This window comes from Triticum dicoccoides, chromosome 7B, assembly GCF_002162155.2.
Source record: "Triticum dicoccoides isolate Atlit2015 ecotype Zavitan chromosome 7B, WEW_v2.0, whole genome shotgun sequence".
NCBI lineage: Eukaryota > Viridiplantae > Streptophyta > Magnoliopsida > Poales > Poaceae > Triticum > Triticum dicoccoides.
The window spans coordinates 548,590,754-548,609,166 of NC_041393.1; the positions used below are offsets into that span (position 1 = coordinate 548,590,754).

At 46.4% G+C, this 18,413-nt stretch overlaps 1 pseudogene; it reads left to right on the top strand.

Annotated features, from left to right (window-relative positions):
• The first annotated feature begins 5,892 nt into the window (after positions 1–5,892).
• On the top strand, positions 5,893–8,602 carry LOC119340040 (annotated as a pseudogene).
• Positions 8,603–18,413: the final 9,811 nt, after the last annotated feature.

The following is an 18,413-nucleotide window of genomic DNA, read 5'->3' on the forward strand; positions in this document are numbered from 1 at the left end:
CCCCGCGCCCGACCGCGTTGCCTTCGCCCGACCCCGCCGGACCTCCAGGGGCTGCGCCGCCCGGCGCCGCTCGCCGCCACACCTCAGTCGTTGCCGCCGACCATCCCCGCGCCCCTGTCGACGTAGCTCGCCGGAGCGCGCCGCTCCTACGAGCTCCGATCGAATCCGGCCTCCCCGGTCCCCGACCCGCGCGTTCGTCCCCGTCTGCCGTGCGCCGGAGTTGCCCCGCCGCCGCAGGAAGCTCGCTGGAGCTTCCCGGCCTTGGATCCGGCGGCCTGGACCAGATCCACCAGGCCACCCATCCAAACACGGCGCCCCGTCCCGATCCGCTCCGTCCCGGAACCGTTTCGTCCCAGGTTGACTTTTCGGAGGTGATAATTCTGCTAAGTCCCCGTTTCTGTATAATTTTCATGCCATGTTTGACCTGTTGTATATATGCATCCGTAGCTCCGTTTCGTGCGTGTAATATGTCAAATTGTTCGTCTCAACGTGTACATCATTTCATTCCATTGCATCATATTCATTAGAGCTCATCTTGATGCCTAAATCATTGTTGTAAGAGTGCTTCATGATGTTTTCTGCCGTCTGTTATCAGAACAAGCTCTTTTGTCATTTTTGCCATGATTGATGTGTGCATCCTATGAGGTTGATGTCTACATGTGTTTTGATCTATGCTATGTCTTATTTATATAGGTGCTTGCCATGTATTTTTGTGATCAATGTGGTGACTAGCACAAGCATGCAAACTAGGCATCGTGATGTTGCTGTTTTAGTCTCTGTTCTGTTGTTATTTTGATGCCATGTAAACTTGATGCTACAAAGAGATCCATGCATATTTTGAGATACTTCAGTAAGGGTGTTTTGAACATGTGGTTTTTGTCTATCCATTCATGCCCCTGGTTGAAATTATGGAGTAGCCTAGCATGTCATTTTCGTGCTCTACTTTTGCTTCAAAATGTTTCTTGGTAGATCGTTTACATGTTATTCAATTTAGCCAAGGTTGCTATAATTGATCCTTGCATGCTATGAACTTGTTCTTGACTTGGTTTGTTTCATAAACATGTCTTCTTGATGATGCTATGCTTATATTGTCATGCAATGATTTGTGGTGAGTGAATCGAGCTTGTTAAGTAGTGTACATGATGTTGTTGTTTTGCTAGGCTGAATCTGTTATTTCGTGATGCTATATAAACATGTTGCTACTAGTCATTCTATGCATAATCTGGAGATGTCCACTAAATATATTTTGTTCTACATGTTATGCTTTATCCATCCATGCCCCTGGTTGTATTTATAGCTTGTTGTAGCTTGTTCATATCTTGCTTCAAAGTTGCTTCATAATGTTGTTGTCAGCCTGTTAACATTAAGTTCAGTTGTTACCATGATTGTTGCTAGTGTTCCATGCACCCTATGGACTTGCTATTGCCATGCTTAGCTTCACAAACATGCCTTCTTATTGTTGGGTGCCTTGCCATGCCATATATTGCTCTGTAGTGAGTTGCACAAGCTCATCTACATGCCTTCATAATTTTGTTCCTGCCATGTTTAAATCTGTAATATAACTTGCTATGTTTACATGGGTGCCATCATATTTTCTGATCCTTTTTGGCTCATGGTCACTAAGGGACTTTTGATCTATGCTTTGAGTAGAACCATGCCATGTCTTGTTTTGCTAATATAAGTTCCTGTAACATGTTGTTTGATAGCTCTAAACATTGCAACCTGATGTTAATTTCTGCAAAGTCTGAATTGTTATTACTTGCAATCTTACCATGTGTGGTTGAGCATGTTCTAGTGATTTCTAGAGATAGCTCAGTGTTCATGTTTTGTTGCGCTTTACCTGTACATCATGCCCATGCCTTTTGTTCTTATGTTGTGGTGCTGTAGCTTATAGTTTTGATGCTTGCAATATGCCTAGTTGCTGTTTTGGACAGATTATTGCTATGACTTGTATAGAGTGCATGTGTTGAACCGTTGCTCCGTTTTGAGTGTGCTCTATATGAAACTTGCTTAGTGTTGCATGTAGTTTCATATTATCATGTTGCATCCTTATTTTGAGGTGTTTGCTTGATGTTTATATGCATTTTGCATCGATGCCAGGTTTAACTTGTTTTGCTCATATCTTCTAGGCCGTAGCTCCGAACTAAATGAACTTTATATGTAACTTGACTAGAATCTCGTGTAGATCATCTTAGTGCATCTTAACTTGCTGTTGAACAACTTGAACATAAGGTTTATTCAGATCTGGACCAACTTCGAAATATGCATATGAGGACTTACCGGAATTGTTATATGTTGTTCCCGGCCTCATTTAAACTTGCCTGGATGTGTTGTTTTTGTGTGCATCATCCCTTGCCATGAGTAGCTTCATCTAGATTTGTCATGCATCATGCTTGGTTGTGCATCATGTCATGTTCATGTGTGGTGTGTTTACTATGTTGTGTGCTTCTTCTTGTTAGTTCCTGTTTCGTTGCGATCGTGAGGATTCGTTCGTCTACGCTTGGTTCAGCTTCATCCATTCGTCTTCTTCATGGACTCGTTCTTCTTCCTAGCGGGATTTCAGGCAAGATGACCGCTACCCTGGATCTCAATACTATCTTTGCTATGCTAGTTGCTTCGTTCTATCGCTATGCTGCGCTACCTATCACCTGTTTATCAAGCCATCCCAAATTGCCATGAACCTCTAACCTTTGACACCTTTTCTATGCAAACCACTGTTTGGCTATGTTACCGCTTTGCTCAGCCCTCTTATAGCGTTGCTAGTTGCAGGTGAAGTTGAAGATTGCTCCATGGTGGACAGGATTTTGGTTGGGATATCACAATATCTCTTATATTATTAATGCATCTATATATTTGGTAAAGGGTGGAAGGCTCGGCCTTTTGCCTGGTGTTTTGTTCCACTCTTGCCGCCCTAGTTTCCGTCATACCGGTGTTATGTTCCCAGATTTTGCGTTCCTTACGCGGTCGGGTGATTTATGGGACCCCCTTGACAGTTCACTTTGAATAAAACTCCTCCAGCAAGGCCCAACCTTGGTTTTACCATTTGCCTCACCACCACCTATCCTTTCCCTTGGGTCGGCCAACCCGAGGGTCATCTTTATTTTAGCCCCCCCGGGCTAGTGCTTGTCTAAGTGTTGGTCCGAACCGAGTAGACTGCGGGGCCACCTCGGGGCAACTCGAGGGCTGGTTTTACTCGTAGGATGTCTCATCCGGTGTTGCCCTGAGAACGAGATATGTGCAGCTCCTATCGGGATTGTCGGCGCATCGGGCGGCTTTGCTGGTCTTGTTTTACCATTGTCGAAATGTCTTGTAAACCGGGATTTCGAGTCTGATCGAGTCTTTCTGGGAGAAGGTCTATTCCTTTGTTGATCGCGAGAGCTTGTCGTGGGCTAAGTTGGGACACCCCTGCAGGGTATAATCTTTCGAAAGTCGTGCCTGCGGTTATAGACAGATGGGAATTTGTTAATGTTCGGTTGTAGATAACTTGACACCAGATCCGAATTAAAACGCATCAAACCGTGTGTGTAGCCGTGATGGTCTCTTTTCGGCGGAGTCTGGGAAGTGAACACGGTTTTTGGGTTATGTTTGACGTAAGTAGGAGTTCAGGATCACTTCTTGATCATTGCTAGCTTCACGTACGTTCCGCTTGCTCTCTTCTCGCTCTTATTTGCGTATGTTAGCCACCATATATGCTTAGTCGCTGCTGCAGCCTCACCACTTTACCCCTTCCTTTCCCTTTAAGCTTTGCTAGTCTTGATACCCATGGTAATGGGATTGCTGAGTCCTCATGGCTCACATATTACTACAACAACAGTTACAGGTACAGGTTGTGCGATGATCATGACGCGAGAGCGATGTTTGCTTGTTTTGGAGTTCGTCTTCTGCTTCTTCTTCGATCAGGGGATAGGTTCCAGGTCGGCAGCCTGGGCTAGCAGGATGGATGTCGTTTGAGTTTTTGTTTGTGTTTCATCCGTAGTTGGATGATGCTCTTTTGTATTGTGTTATTGTATTCGTGTGGCATTGTATGCCTTTTGTATGTATCCCCATCTATTATGTAATGTTGATGTAATGATATCCACCTTGCAAAAGCGTTTTAATATGCGGGTTTATCCTTGGTGGGACCTTCGAGTTCCTTTTGGATAGGGTCGCATATAACGTGTGTGATCCTTCCCCACCCTTTCCACCTGCGGAAAACATCTTGAGACTTTTGGTCCCTGTTTTGCGTCTGAGCGTAACATGTTGACTGCTTCCTGGGTTAATCAAACAAATAAAATGGATCCTCTGCATGTGGCCAGCTAGAACCTTTTCTTCTGCTTTGAACACGTCATTAGTGAACTGTCGTGACGAGCCCGTCAAAGATAGCATGTAGGTTACGAGCAAGTAAATGCGATCTTTGTGCCCGTACATCGTCGTGACGACCCCGTCTAAGACAGCATATGTTAAGGTGGCCGAAATCACTATTCTAACCCTTTAAACGAACTTTGTCACAAAATGAACTCGACGTGAAAGTATTTCATAATCTGACCTTTTTAGCAACGCGATAGCCCGCGGCGTTTCTGCCCAAAATAGAAACGCCGAGGTAGCTAGCGTTTCTGATCAAAGAAGAAACGCCAAGGTAGGTAGCGTTTCGGACCAGGTAAGAAACGCCGAAGGCGATGGCATTTCTGGCCATCATAGAAACGCCAAGGAACCATGACGTTGCTGTCCTCTTTGGTCATAATTAATTAGCCTTATTAGTTAGGCTGTTCATCCACATTCCACATGCATATGAAAAAAGAGCAGCAACACCATGGTCATTGCCGTTTCAATGATGGGCAGCAACGCCAGCGCCTTTGACGTTTCTTACCTGGTCCGCAACGCTAGCTACCACGGCGTTTATTCTTTTGATCAGAAACGCTAGCTACCTCGGCGTTTCTATGTTGGGCAGAAACGCCGCGGGCTGTGGCGTTGCTAAAAGGGTCAGATCGTGAAATATTTTCACGTCGAGTTCATTTTGTGACAAAGTTCGTTAAAAGGGTCAGAATAGTAAAAAAATCATGTTAATGTCAGTTAAGTAACCACGTGGGATCTTGTCCAAGACAGAACAGGTTAAGAGTACAAGAATTTCTTTTGAGAGAGAGAAGTTATAAGAATACAAGTTCATTTTTTAGAGAGAGAAGTTATAAGAGTACAAGTTGTTCCAACAAACCCATGATAATTACTCGTACGCAGCCTTTTATCTCGGACACACCGGTCCACACCGGGATCGGTGAACAGTCAAGATAACATGGTGTTTTTCGAGGTGACTGAACAGTCAACACATAACGTGTGTGATCCTTCCCCACCCTTTCCATCTGCAGAAAACATCCGGAGACTTTCGGTCCCTGTTTTGCGTCTACGCGTAACATAACATGTTGACCGCTTCCTGTTTTTTTTTTAGAATAACTGCTTCGTCGTTGGTTAAACAAACAAACAAAATGGATCTTCTACATGTTCCAGCTAGAACTTTTTCTTGTGTTTTGAACACGTCATCAGTGAACTATCGAGACGACCCCGTCAAAGATAGCAGGTACAGTATCGTTTGTGCCCGTACATCATCGTGACGACCCCGTATAAGACAGGATATGTTAAGGTCAGTTAAGGAAACCACGTGGCATCTTGTCCAAGACAGCACAGGTTAAGATTAGTACAAGAATTTCTTTTGAGAGAGAGAAGTTATAAAAGTACAAGTTCGTTTTTTTAGAGAGAGAAGTTATAAGAGTACTGAGTACAAGTTGTTCCAAGAGACTAGCTGTGGTCTTGTGCGACGACACGACCTTGGCGTCCTGCGCGTGGAGCCGTACCCATGCGCCCCATCGCATCACATGGTGGCAGTGCCACTGCCACACGCACATCTTGACGAGGAATCGGAGTCAACGAATGAATACGAGTCATTATTAGATCAAACTCCGGCCCTCTGGCTCGCGCCCCCGAGCTCCCACGCCCAACAATGGCATCGCCGCCTTGCCCTGCTCTCTTCCTCGCCTTGCTCCTTGCCGTGCTAGTGCACCACCACCAGCCACGCTTGCTCGTAGCCGCAGCCGCCGCACGGACCAACCTCACGGCCGGAGTCCCCATGACACCGCCCAGCTACATCACCAGCCCGTCCGGCGTCTTCGCGTTCGGCTTCCGCGCCCTCGACGGGTCCAGCCCGGGCCAGTTCCTCCTCGGCTCCTCGCCACATGGTTCCGCTCCGGCTCCGACGACGACGACGGCCGGCCCAGCAGCTCCTCCCAGCTGCAGTCCGTGGTGTGGTTCGCCAAGCAGTCGGATACCTACTCGTCGGCCGCCCTCGCCACGGCGCAGTCCGCCCTCAGCGTTACGGTCGACGGCCGGCTGGAGCTCGCCGACACCACCGACGGCGGCAACCGTGTGCTGTGGAAGGCGCCGATCCCCCTCTTCAATAGCGGGTCCGTGCTCGCGCTCCTCGACTCCGGCAACCTCCAGTTCCTCGGCGACGGCGGCGGCGGGCCGGAGAGCGTGCTGTGGGCGAGCTTCTGGTACCCGACGGACACGCTGCTGCCCGGCCAGTCCTTGACCAAGGACGATCAGTCCCGGGGGAAGCTCATCTCAAGGCGCGCGGACACAGAGTTCACCACCGGCCGGTTCACCATGGGCGTCCAGACGGACGGCAACGTCGTGCTCTACGTGGACCTGCTCAGCGGCAACAGCGCAGCCAATGCCTACTGGCAGGCCGAAACCATCAGCTCCAGCGGCAACACGACGGTGACCTTCGACGACCAGGGCGTCCTCAGCTCCACTCTCTACAACGGCAACGTCCAGAGCATGATATCGTCGGTGGCGACCGGCAGCCCAGGCAAGTTCTACAGGTTCGCCAGGATGGACCCCGACGGGGTCGTTCGTGCCTATGCCCGTGCCCTGGACGGCGGCGGCAACACATCGTGGAGCGTCTCGGGGGCCTTCCCCAGCGACGCCTGCAGCAGGAGGACGTCTGGACTGCAGGGCCTGTGCGGCCCGGGGTCGTACTGCACGGATCAGAAGGACCGGCTCCGCTGCGTGTGCCCGTCGGGGTACACGTACGCCGACGCGCAGCACACGGACAGCGGCTGCACGCCGAAGTTCGCGCCGCAGAGCTGCGACGGGGAGAACAGCACCGAGGAGTACACGCTCGTCGATCTGCCCAACACCACATGGGAGGCATCGATCACGGAGGATCAGTGCCGGAACTACTGCCTCAACGACTGCCACTGCGCCGCCGCGCTGATGATCAACGGGACCGACTGCGCGGAGTTGGCGGTGCTGACATACGGGCAGCAGGCGAGCGACGTCACCACGAAGGCACTGATCAAAGTACGGCGAAGCAATCCTCCGGCGAGGGTGTCGGCGAGGACAAGAACCATACTAGCCGTGACAGTCTGCGTGGCCTTTCTGCTGCTGGCCATCCCCGGTGGCTTCCTGGCAAAGCACCACTGACCAAGAAGAACAGAGACAACCAGGGATTGTTGAGCGTGAGAGCTTTCAGCTGGAAGGAGCTCAATAGAGCCACCAACGGCTTCGAGAAGCTGCTTGGGAAAGGGAGCTTCGGCGAGGTCTACCAAGGAGAGCTCAAGTCCCCGCGGCGGCGCCTCATCGCGGTGAAGAGGCTCATCAACTCGAACGAGTACAGCGAGAGGGAGTTCACAAACGAGGTGCAGTCCATCGGTCAGATCCACCACCGCAACCTGGTCCGCATGATCGGGTACTGCAAGGAAGGCAAGCACCGGATGCTGGTGCTGGAGTTCATGCCGGGAGGGTCGCTACGCAGCTTCCTCTTCAAGCCGGAGCGGCCGCCGTGGAGCTGGCGCGCCCAGGCAGCGCTCGGCATCGCCAGGGGGATCGAGTACCTCCACGACGGGTGCGCCTCCCCGATCATGCACTGTGACATCAAGCCGGACAACATACTCCTCGACGACGCGTACGCCCCCAAGATCACCGACTTCGGGATCTCCAAGCTTTGGTGTCGTGCTGCTGGAGATGATCTGCTGCCGGAAGTGCCAGGACCCGTTGGTCGACCAGGACAGGGACGAGACGGTCACGCTGTTTGGGTGGGCGATCCAGCTGGTCAGCAGCAAGAGGACTGAGCTCATACTGCCTGACGACGACGATGCGGCAGCGGACTTGGAGAGGGTGGAGAGGTTCGCACGTGTGGCGTTCTGGTGCATCGAGCCCAACCCGTCGCTCCGGCCGACGATGCACCATGTGGTGCAGATGCTGGAGAGCGCGGTGGCTGAGGCTGACGTGCTACCTGACCCTCCCTCTTGTTACATGGACTCGGCTCCTTTGATCGTGTCTTCTGTTTGATTAGATTGGGAACAACATTGACATAGAATGATCCACCAACCATCCATCTCTTCCTCGAAAGAACAACAGAGTGGTGGATATGAGCAACCGTAGCCTAAGCCCCTATGGCAGTATTGTGCAATTTACTCTTTTGGTTTTACAGTAGTTCCATCATGTTGGCACTATTTCTATACATGATACCAGAAAACTAGTCCATGCTTCACACATATCTTTAGCAATAAACTAGCTTCACATATGTTCCACACATTTTTTTTCCCAAAATGTCTTCAACCTAAAGCATTTAAAGCGGATCGCCAAAAAATAATAATCCAATTCAAACTCTCTGAACATTGTTTAAGTTCGACGTGCGCATATGTGTGCTCCTGGCCTTTTGTGCATGGAGATGTAGCTGTCCCAACAAAGTAGCCACATTAAAAAAAATAGTCATGCAGGATGAACTTGAGGAACTCTAAATCCACGAAGAAGCGGGCCGAAATTCGTTTGATTTGGCTTTTGATATACGTAGCGTGCAGCTACCATTGCCTTTGCCGGGGCACTTGTACGGTTTCCGTGGAAAGGGAACCCGGCGTACCCAAGCCGGCAAGCGGGAGAGGGACACCGAGCCCTGCCTCTCGTACCACACATTGGTTGGAGCTGGTCAAGCGAAAGCAGTGATGTTTCCGGGTTGACGATGGTCACGACACATCGGCTGTGTTGTGCCTGTCGCCGGTCAGGGCCGTAGGCACGCACGACACGACCGTAAGTCTTCCCCCTGCCGCGCACCGGCGGTGAGATGGACACACGAGGAAGCTTCGCGCTATCATCGTTCACGTACGGTGCATTGCACGTACAGCGACAGTAGGTCCGTATGGGACACTGACCCTGAGTCTTCTCCTGCTTTCCACGGATGAAGAGGGAGATGATGGGGAACGTCGCGGCGGATCAACTGTGAAGACGCGCCGCGCGTGCGTGTGTCGTACACGACGAACACGACGCGTTATCGACTGTGAAAAATGTGTTTTTGATGCGAGCTGCGACCGGTCCGGCACTCGCTGTCACCTTTTTTTTTTCATGGACTTGCCCTCACCCTGCGGGCATCTGATCAATCAAAGGATATATAGATGAGGTTTTTTTTAGGATTATATAGATGAGAATTAGGAAATGGCTACAGATCAATCGACTAACACAAGAAAGAGGTCAATCGATTGGTACAATTCAGAAATATGAGGCAACGCAAAAGAAAGCTGACTAGCCCAAAATTCTGGTCAATCAGTCAGCCCAACAAAAAAAAAAGGCTGAGCACTTTCTGTTTCAGTCAGCCATCAGTTTAGCCCAGAAATGAAAAAGGGGCTGGATTACTAAGCTATAGATCCAAGTGACGTACAGCTCACTAGGTCTTCCTCCTTGCGCCTCTGCTTACTTCATCGACACCCATACAACCGTCACCATGGGAGGAGGAACAAACGTCAAATCTCCTGATGTCTTCTGAGTGTTTTTCCAAACTTGTCCCCACGATTCTTGATTCAAGCATACTTCTTCAACTCCCAAAGTTTTCTTCTCTCTGATCCATAGAAAGATGTCAGATCTGCTAAAAAAATGGATGCTCCTTAATTTTCTATTCAGATCTCAGATGTGTCATCACGAAAAACAAAACGAAAAAGAAAGAAACATGCTGATCAAAGTGCTTCTGGTCAGTCAAAGGTATATGATTATCTTCTGCCCACCTCCATTCCATATGCAAAAATTATTTTTAGGATGTTCCCATTCTGTGAAATCACCTGCAAAAAATTTCCAGTTCATAAGTACCACACACATGTTTTTCGGTTAGGAACAAAAAAGGCTAAATCCCATGCATCATGTAGGAACAGATGGTATCCTATGAAGATGCACTTCTTCGATTTGGTTCGAACTTATCAGGTTGAAGCCTTTTGACATAAGCATCGCATCCCCAAATTATAAGAAACGACATGTTAGGTTTATTGCCAAACCACAGTTCATACGGTGTCGTCTCAACGGATTTTGACGATGCCCTATTTAACATGGATGCAGCTGCCTCTAATGCATAACCCTAAAATGATAGTGGTAAATCGGCAAGAGACATCATAGATCGCACCATATCGAATAAAATATGGTTACGATATTCGGACACACCATTACGCTGTGGTGTTTCAGGTGGCGTGAGTTGTGAAACCATTCCACATTGTTTTAAATGAAGGCCAAACTCGTAACTCAAATATTCACCTCCGCGATCAGATCATAGAAACTTTATTTTTTTTGTTACGATGATTCTCCACTTCACTCTGAAATACTTTAAACTTTTCAAATGTTTCAGACTTGTGTTTCATTAAGTAGATATACCCATATCTGCTCAAATCGTCTGTGAACGTCAGAAAATAACGATACCCGTCACGAGCCTCAGCAATCATCGGACGACATACATCAGTATGTATTATTTCTAATTAGTCATTGGCTCGCTCCATTGTTCCGGAGAACGGAATTTTAGTCATCTTGCCCATGAGGCATGGTTCACATGGTTCACAAGTATTAAATGATTCATAATCAAGTGATTCCAAAACTCCATCCCTTTCAAAATGACTTGATTATCCCTCGACTAGGAAACAAGAGTACTCTTTACCATAGGAAAGAAGCTAACTCTGAAAAAGAGAAATGGACTGCATGGAGTTTTTTCATGCGCTTTACACCAATATGACATAAACGGCAGTGCCACAAATATTTTGCACTATCATTGTCAACTTTGCATCTTTTGGCATCAATATTATGAATAGGTGTATCACCATAATCAAGATTCAACATAAATAGACCACTATTTAAGGGTGCATGACCATAAAAAATATTACTCATATAAATAGAACAACCATTATTCTCTGATTTAAATGAATAACCGTCTCGCACTAAAGAAGAACCAGATATAATGTTCATGCTCAACGTTGGCACCAAATAACAATTATTCAGGTCTAAAACTAATCCCCAAGGTAGATGTAGATGTAGCGTGTCGACGGCGATCACATCGACCTTGGAACCATTCCCAACGTGCACCGTCACCTTGTCCTTAATCAATCTTCGTTTAATCCGTAGTCCCTATCTCGAGTTACAAATATGAGCAACCAAACCGGTATCAAATACGCAGACACTACTACAAGCATTAGTAAGGTACACATCAATAACATGTATATTAAATATACCTTTGTTCACTTTGCCATCCTTCTTATCCGCCAAATACTTGGGGGCAGTTCTACTTCCAGTGACCAGTCCCTTTGCGGTAGAAGCACTCAGTTTCAGGATTGGGTCCAACTTTGGGCTTCTTCCTGGGAGTGGCAACTTGCTTGCCATTCTTCTTGAAGTTCCCCTTTTTCCCTCGCCCTTTTTATTGAAACTAGTGGTCTTGTTAACCATCAACACTTGATGCTCCTTTTTGATTTCTACCTCTGCAGCTTTGAGCATTGCGAAAAGCTCGAGAATAGTCTTCTCCATCCCTTGCATATTATAGTTCATCATGAAGCCTTTATAGCTTGGTGGCAGTGATTGGAGAACTCTGTCAATAACACTATCATCTGGAAGATTAGCTCCCAGCTGAGTCAAGTGATTATGATATCCAGACATTCTGAGTATGTATCATGGATTTGTCACGACAGATGTCCTTAGTGCGAGGACTTAGTCGTGAGGCCAACACATCTATGTGGTAGCTTGAGAGGGGTTGAGTGGGACGAGAGATGCGAGGCCCCTCATGGTGGAGGTAAAAGCCTACATCCTGCTTCATTGATATTGATGATGATGATCACGATTACAGTGGCGCTCTATCTCGAGAGCTATTGACTTGTCTGTCTATCTAGACTTGTCGGACTTGTGAAAACTTGTCCCTCTTGGGGTGCCCTGCCCCTCCTTATATAAGTTGAAGGGGCGGCTTACATGACTAGTCCTAGTAGGATTAGGATTACTCTTTTACAAGTGGAGTCCTAGTCTTGCTTCCTTTATAAGGGAATATTCCTTATGCTTTCCTCTTAAACCGGCCCACCATAACATGAGCCGGCCTTCTGGGCCTTGAGTCTTTTGGGCCTCCGGGTCTTGTCGCTCCTCTAACCTGCCTGTCGGGTCACCAATGAGTCACCTGGCTCGGCCGGGTCACCAATGAGTCGCCAAGTCCGGCCGGGTCATACTTCCGGCCGGGTCATACTGCGGGGTATATCCCCGACATTATCCCCCAGTTTAATTTGGATTTGTCCATGTTAAACTGATCCTGCAAAATAAACACAAGAACAAATTTGACAGGTCGTGCTCCGGGTTAAAAATTCTTGTAAGTCGACACCTGATCATCCTTAAGTCCTTGTCATTTCCTTCTCGTGGGAAGTCCAGGTCAATAGAATAGCTTCATAATCAATTTGCTGACATTGGTTTCTCACAGAAAAATATTGTGAAGATAAATTCATTTGATTCAGCTCCCAATGCTTAACAAAAATATTGGTCTTGAAATACTTATCTGATTTTCAGCCGGCTTGAAGATGTAGAACTTGTCGGTTTATCATTGCCGAAATTACCGGTTTGTAACAATTGATGGCACCGGGTCATAATTGTTAGTGTCGTTGGGTCATAATTTTGCTGACACCAAGCTTGAAAGTGTACCTCCCTTATATTCATATCACCTGTAGCCCCCAAGTCTTAAGATGGGAGCGTAGTAACAACTTAAGACTTGCTTCAACAGAAATGTTGCAACCTTGAAGGAATCCAAGTTGCTCATCTCAGTCACTAGTCAGAAGTGAATATTCCACCTATGTAGCCCCCAAGTGTCGGGTTGTCATGCTTGCAGCAACCTGGGACTCGTAATTGCCTTATTCTCATAAAAACTTCAACCAGTGTAGCCCCCAAAGGCCGGGTCATTATGTAATAATGAGCATGGACTTTTTAGATATGATCATGTAGACTTGAACAGCAACATGTATCCCCTACGGGCCGGCTCAGCAAGACAATACTAAGCTGGAACTTAATAAAAATAACATCATATGATGTAACCCCCACCATGGGGCTCGAACCCATGTCCATAAGGTTAAGAGCCTTGTGCTCTACCAACTGAGCAATATATCCTTCAATAGATTAAGTCTTGTCTACTTTGAATTTTTGACAGGAGCAATTGGTAGCCCCCAAGGGCCGGCTCATTACGATGTGATGAGTCGGGTCTTCAATAAGACAAGTAAAAATGACCTTGCATTAGCCCCCAAGTGCCATGGTGCATGATGGCAGTGACATGAGACTTGCATATTTGATGTAATCTCAACTTGAATAATGTAGCCCCCAAGTGCTGGGTCGTAAGCCTGCAGCGACTCGGGACTATTCCCTCCACTGTAAAATAAATCATATCCATTGATAAAATAATAGCCATTATGCTGAAGCGATTTTGAAAGCCTCAATCATAATATTGGTTATTGATAACCATAAATAAAAACCCAGTCATGTTGTCTATTCAAGATTTGAATAATATAATCTAGTATGAAAATCTCAATCATTCAATATCATCATGAAAATCCAGCCAAGTTTGTCTATTAAAGATTTGAATACCTCATCTGTTGACAAGTAAATCCGGAGTTTAAATACTCAGTGGCTCTTGGCCGATGGCGACTTAATGCGCATCCATTGTGATCCGGGATTTTTGTAACCCGGCGGCTTATAGCCTTTGTGAAAATCAATAATTGATAACCCTTTTGAAACACCAATTTCAAATTTTGATGATGGACTTGAACTTAATCATTTATGTAAGTCATAGCTCTGCAAATCCTATACAGAGTTTAAACAACATATGCCCTGACGACTTAACGTCAAAAGCCAGGGCGGGTAACAACCCAATATAGTCTTATGTAATTACTGAAAATACTAAACAAGGCCATTCAAGCCTAAACATACTGGTGACTTAGAGTCAAAAGTCAGGGCGGGTTATCATACCTCGCATAATTATATAACCAAGAAAACATACTTGTAGAATTAACGTATACTGCCGACTTACATCGCCATATGCAGTGAAGATAACAATCCAATGGTTTATAAACGCATGATTCCTCGGTATGTCTTAGTCATGGTGGGGTGTCAGATTTGGAGTTTGATGGTATGTCTGGGGTGTTCCCTCGGTCTAATTCATTCAACGACAATGGCTTCACTTTTGGTGAGCCACATTGGAGGTCCGCAAAGCTGCATATCAGCGATGGAGCGGCATCGAGCTCGGGCGAGGAGGTGATCCATCATTATTTTCTTCAATGGCTGTTGTGGTGGTGCCAGAGGCAGGTGACGGTCGTTGGTGTCAAGCTCAGAGATGTTCTACTATCTTTTCAGTTTTGTCATGTCGGTTCTTACATGACTTGTACTTTGTTCTTTATAATATGAATGAGACACGTATTACCATGAAAAAGAGACTACATGTGGTCCTGTGCCACGACACGACCTTAGCATCCTGCGGGTGGAGCCGTACCCATGCACCGCATCGCATCACATCTTGATGAGGAATTAGAGTAAATGAATGAATACGAGGAGAAATACACCTTGGTTCCTCAGTGTATACTTCTGATTTTTTTCTTTGTCTTTTTGTAATTATTAAAATAAATCGTGAGTGTATATAGTGAAGGAAATATGTCCTAGAGGCAATAATAAAGTTGTTATTTATATTTCCTTATATCATGATAAATGTTTATTATTCATGCTAGAATTGTATTAACCGGAAACTTAGTACATGTGTGAATACATAGACAAACATAATGTCACTAGTATGCCTCTACTTGACTAGCTCGTTGAATCAAAGATGGTTAAGTTTCCTAGCCATAGAGATGAGTTGTCATTTGATTAATGGGATCACATCATTAGAGAATGATGTGATTGACTTGACCCATTCCGTTAGCTTAGCACTTGATCGTTCAGTATGTTGCTATTGCTTTCTTCATGACTTATACATGTTCCTATGACTATGAGATTATGCAACTCCCATTTACCGGAGGAACACTTTGTGTGCTACCAAACGTCACAACGTAACTGGGTGATTATAAAGGTGCTCTACAGGTGTCTCCGAAGATACTTGTTGTGTTGGCGTATTTCGAGATTAGGATTTGTCACTCCGATTGTCGGAGAGGTATCTCTGGGCCCTCTCGGTAATGCACATCAATATAAACCTTGCAAGCAATATGACTAGTGAGTTAGTTGCGGGATGATGCATTATGGAACGAGTAAAGATACTTGCCGGTAACGAGATTGAACTAGGTATTGAGATACCGACGATCGAATCTCGAGCAAGTAACATACCGATGACAAAGGGAACAACATATGTTGTCATGCGGTTTGACCGATAAAGATCTTCGTAGAATATGTGGGATCTAATATGAGCATCCAGGTTCCGCTATTGGTTATTGACCGAAAATGAGTCTCGGTCATGTCTACATAGTTCTCGAACCCGTAGGGTCCGCACGCTTAACGTTTGGTGATGATTTATATTATGAGTTATGTGTTTTGATGTACCGAAGGTAGTTCGGAGTCCCAGATGAGACCGGGAACATGACGAGGAGTCTCGAAATGGTCGAGACATAAAGATCGATATATTGGACGACTATATTCGTACATCGGAAAGGTTTCGAGTGATTCGGGTATTTATCGGAGTACCGGAGAGTTACGGGAATTCGCCGGGGAGTATATGGGCCTTATTGGGCTTTAGGGGAAAGAGAGAGGGGAGGCTGCACGCCCCCCAAGGCCTAGTCCGAATTGGACTAGGGGGAGGGGCTGCGCCCCCTCCTTCCTTGTCTTCTCTTTTCCCTTTCCTTGACTCCTACTCCTACTACATGAAAGGGGGGAATCCTACTCCCGGTGGGAGTAGGACTCCCCAGGGTGCGCCATAAAGAGGGTCGGCCCCTCCCCTCCTCTCCTCCTTTATATACTAAGGCAAGGGGCACCTCTAGACACAACAATTGATCTTTTGATCTCTTAGCCGTGTGCGGTGCCCCCTCCACCATATTCCACCTCGATCATATCGTAGCGATGCTTACGCGAAGCCCTGCATCGATAGCAACATCATCACTGTCACCACGCTGTCGTATTGACAAAACTCTCCCTCAAAGCTCGGCTGGATTGGAGTTCGAGGGACGTCATCGAGCTGAACGTGTGCTGAACTCGGAGGTGCCGTACGTTCGGTACTTGGACCTGTCGAATCGTGAAGACGTACGACTACATCAACAGCGTTGTGCTAACGCTTCCGCTTTCGGTCTATGAGGATACATGGACAACACTCTCCCCTCTTGTTGATATGCATCACCATGATTTTGCGTGTGTGTAGGATTTTTTTTGAAATTACTACGTTCCCCAACAGTGGCATCAGAGCCAGGTTTATGTGTAGATGTTATATGCACGAGTAGAACACAAGTGAATTGTGGGTGATACAAGTCATACTGCTTACCAGCATGTCATACTTTGATTCAGCGGTATTGTTGGATGAAGCGGCCCGGACCGACATTACGTGTACGCTTATGCGAGACTGGTTCTACCGACGTGCTTTGCACATAGGTAGCTAGCGGGTGTCAGTTTCTCCAACTTTAGTTGAACCGAGTGTGGCTACACCCGGTCCTTGTGAAGGTTAAAACAACACTAACTTGACGAAATATCGTCGTGGTTTTGATGCGTAGGTAAGAACGGTTCTTGCTCAGCCCGTAGCAGCCACGTAAAACTTGCAACAACAAAGTAGAGGATGTCTAACTTGTTTTTGCAGGGCATGTTGTGATGTGATATGGTTGAGACATGATGAGATATAAGTTGTTGTATGAGATGATCATGTTTTGTTGAAGTTATCGGCAACTGGCAGAAGCCTTATGGTTGTCTCTTTATTGCATAATATGCAAGCTTGATGTCTACTACACAACCTTCTTCTTGTAGACGTTGTTGGGCTTGCAAGTGCACAGGTTTGTAGGACAGTAGCAAATTTCCCTCAAGTGGATGACTTAAGGTTTATCAATCCGTGGGAGGCGTAGGATGAAGATGGTCTCTCTCAAACAACCCTGCAACCAAATAACAAAGAGTCTCTTGTGTCCCCAACACACACAATACAATGGTAAATTGTATAGGTGCACTAGTTCGGCGAAGAGATGGTGATACAAGTGCAATATGGATAGTGGATAAAGGTATTTGTAATCTGAAATTATAAAAACAGCAAGGTAACTAATGGCAAAAGTGAGCGTAAACTGTATTGCAATGGTAGGAAACAAGGCCTAAGGTTCATACTTTCACTAGTGCAAGTTCTCTCAACAATAATAACATAGATATATCATATAACAATCCCTCAACATGCAACAAAGAGTCACTCCAAAGACACTAATAGTGGAGAACAAACGAAGAGATTATGGTAGGGTACGAAACCACCTCAAAGTTATTCTTTCGGATCAATATATTCAAGAGTTCGTACTAGAATAACACCTTAAGACACAAATCAACCAAAACCCTAATGTCACCTAGATACTCCATTGTCACCTCAAGTATCCGTGAGCATGATTATACGATATGCATCACACAATCTCAGATTCATCTATTCAACCAACACAAAGTACTTCAAAGAGTGCCCCAAAGTTTCTACCGGAGAGTCAAGAACGTGTGCCAACCCCTATGTATAGGTTCATGGGCGGAACCCGCAAGTTGGTCACCAAAACATACATCAAGTGGCACATGATATCCCATTGTTACCATAGATAAGCACGGCAAGACATACATCAAGTGTTCTCATAAAAGACTCATTCCGATAAGATAACTTCAAAGGGAAAACTCAATTCATCACAAGAGAGTAGAGGGGGAGAAACATCATAAGATCCAACTACAATAGCAAGGCTCGGGATACATCAAGATCGTGCCATAGAGGGAACACGAGAGTGAACACGAGAGAGAGAGAGAGATCAAACACATAGCTACTGGTACATACCCTCAGCCTCGAGGGTGAACTACTCCCTCCTCGTCATGGATAGCGCCGGGATGATGAAGATGGCCACCGGTGAAGGATCCCCCCTCCGGTAGGGTGCCGGGAAGGGCTCCCGAGAGGTTTTTGGTGTCTACAAATGCTTGCGATGGTGGAACTCCTGATCTATCTTGATATTCAATGT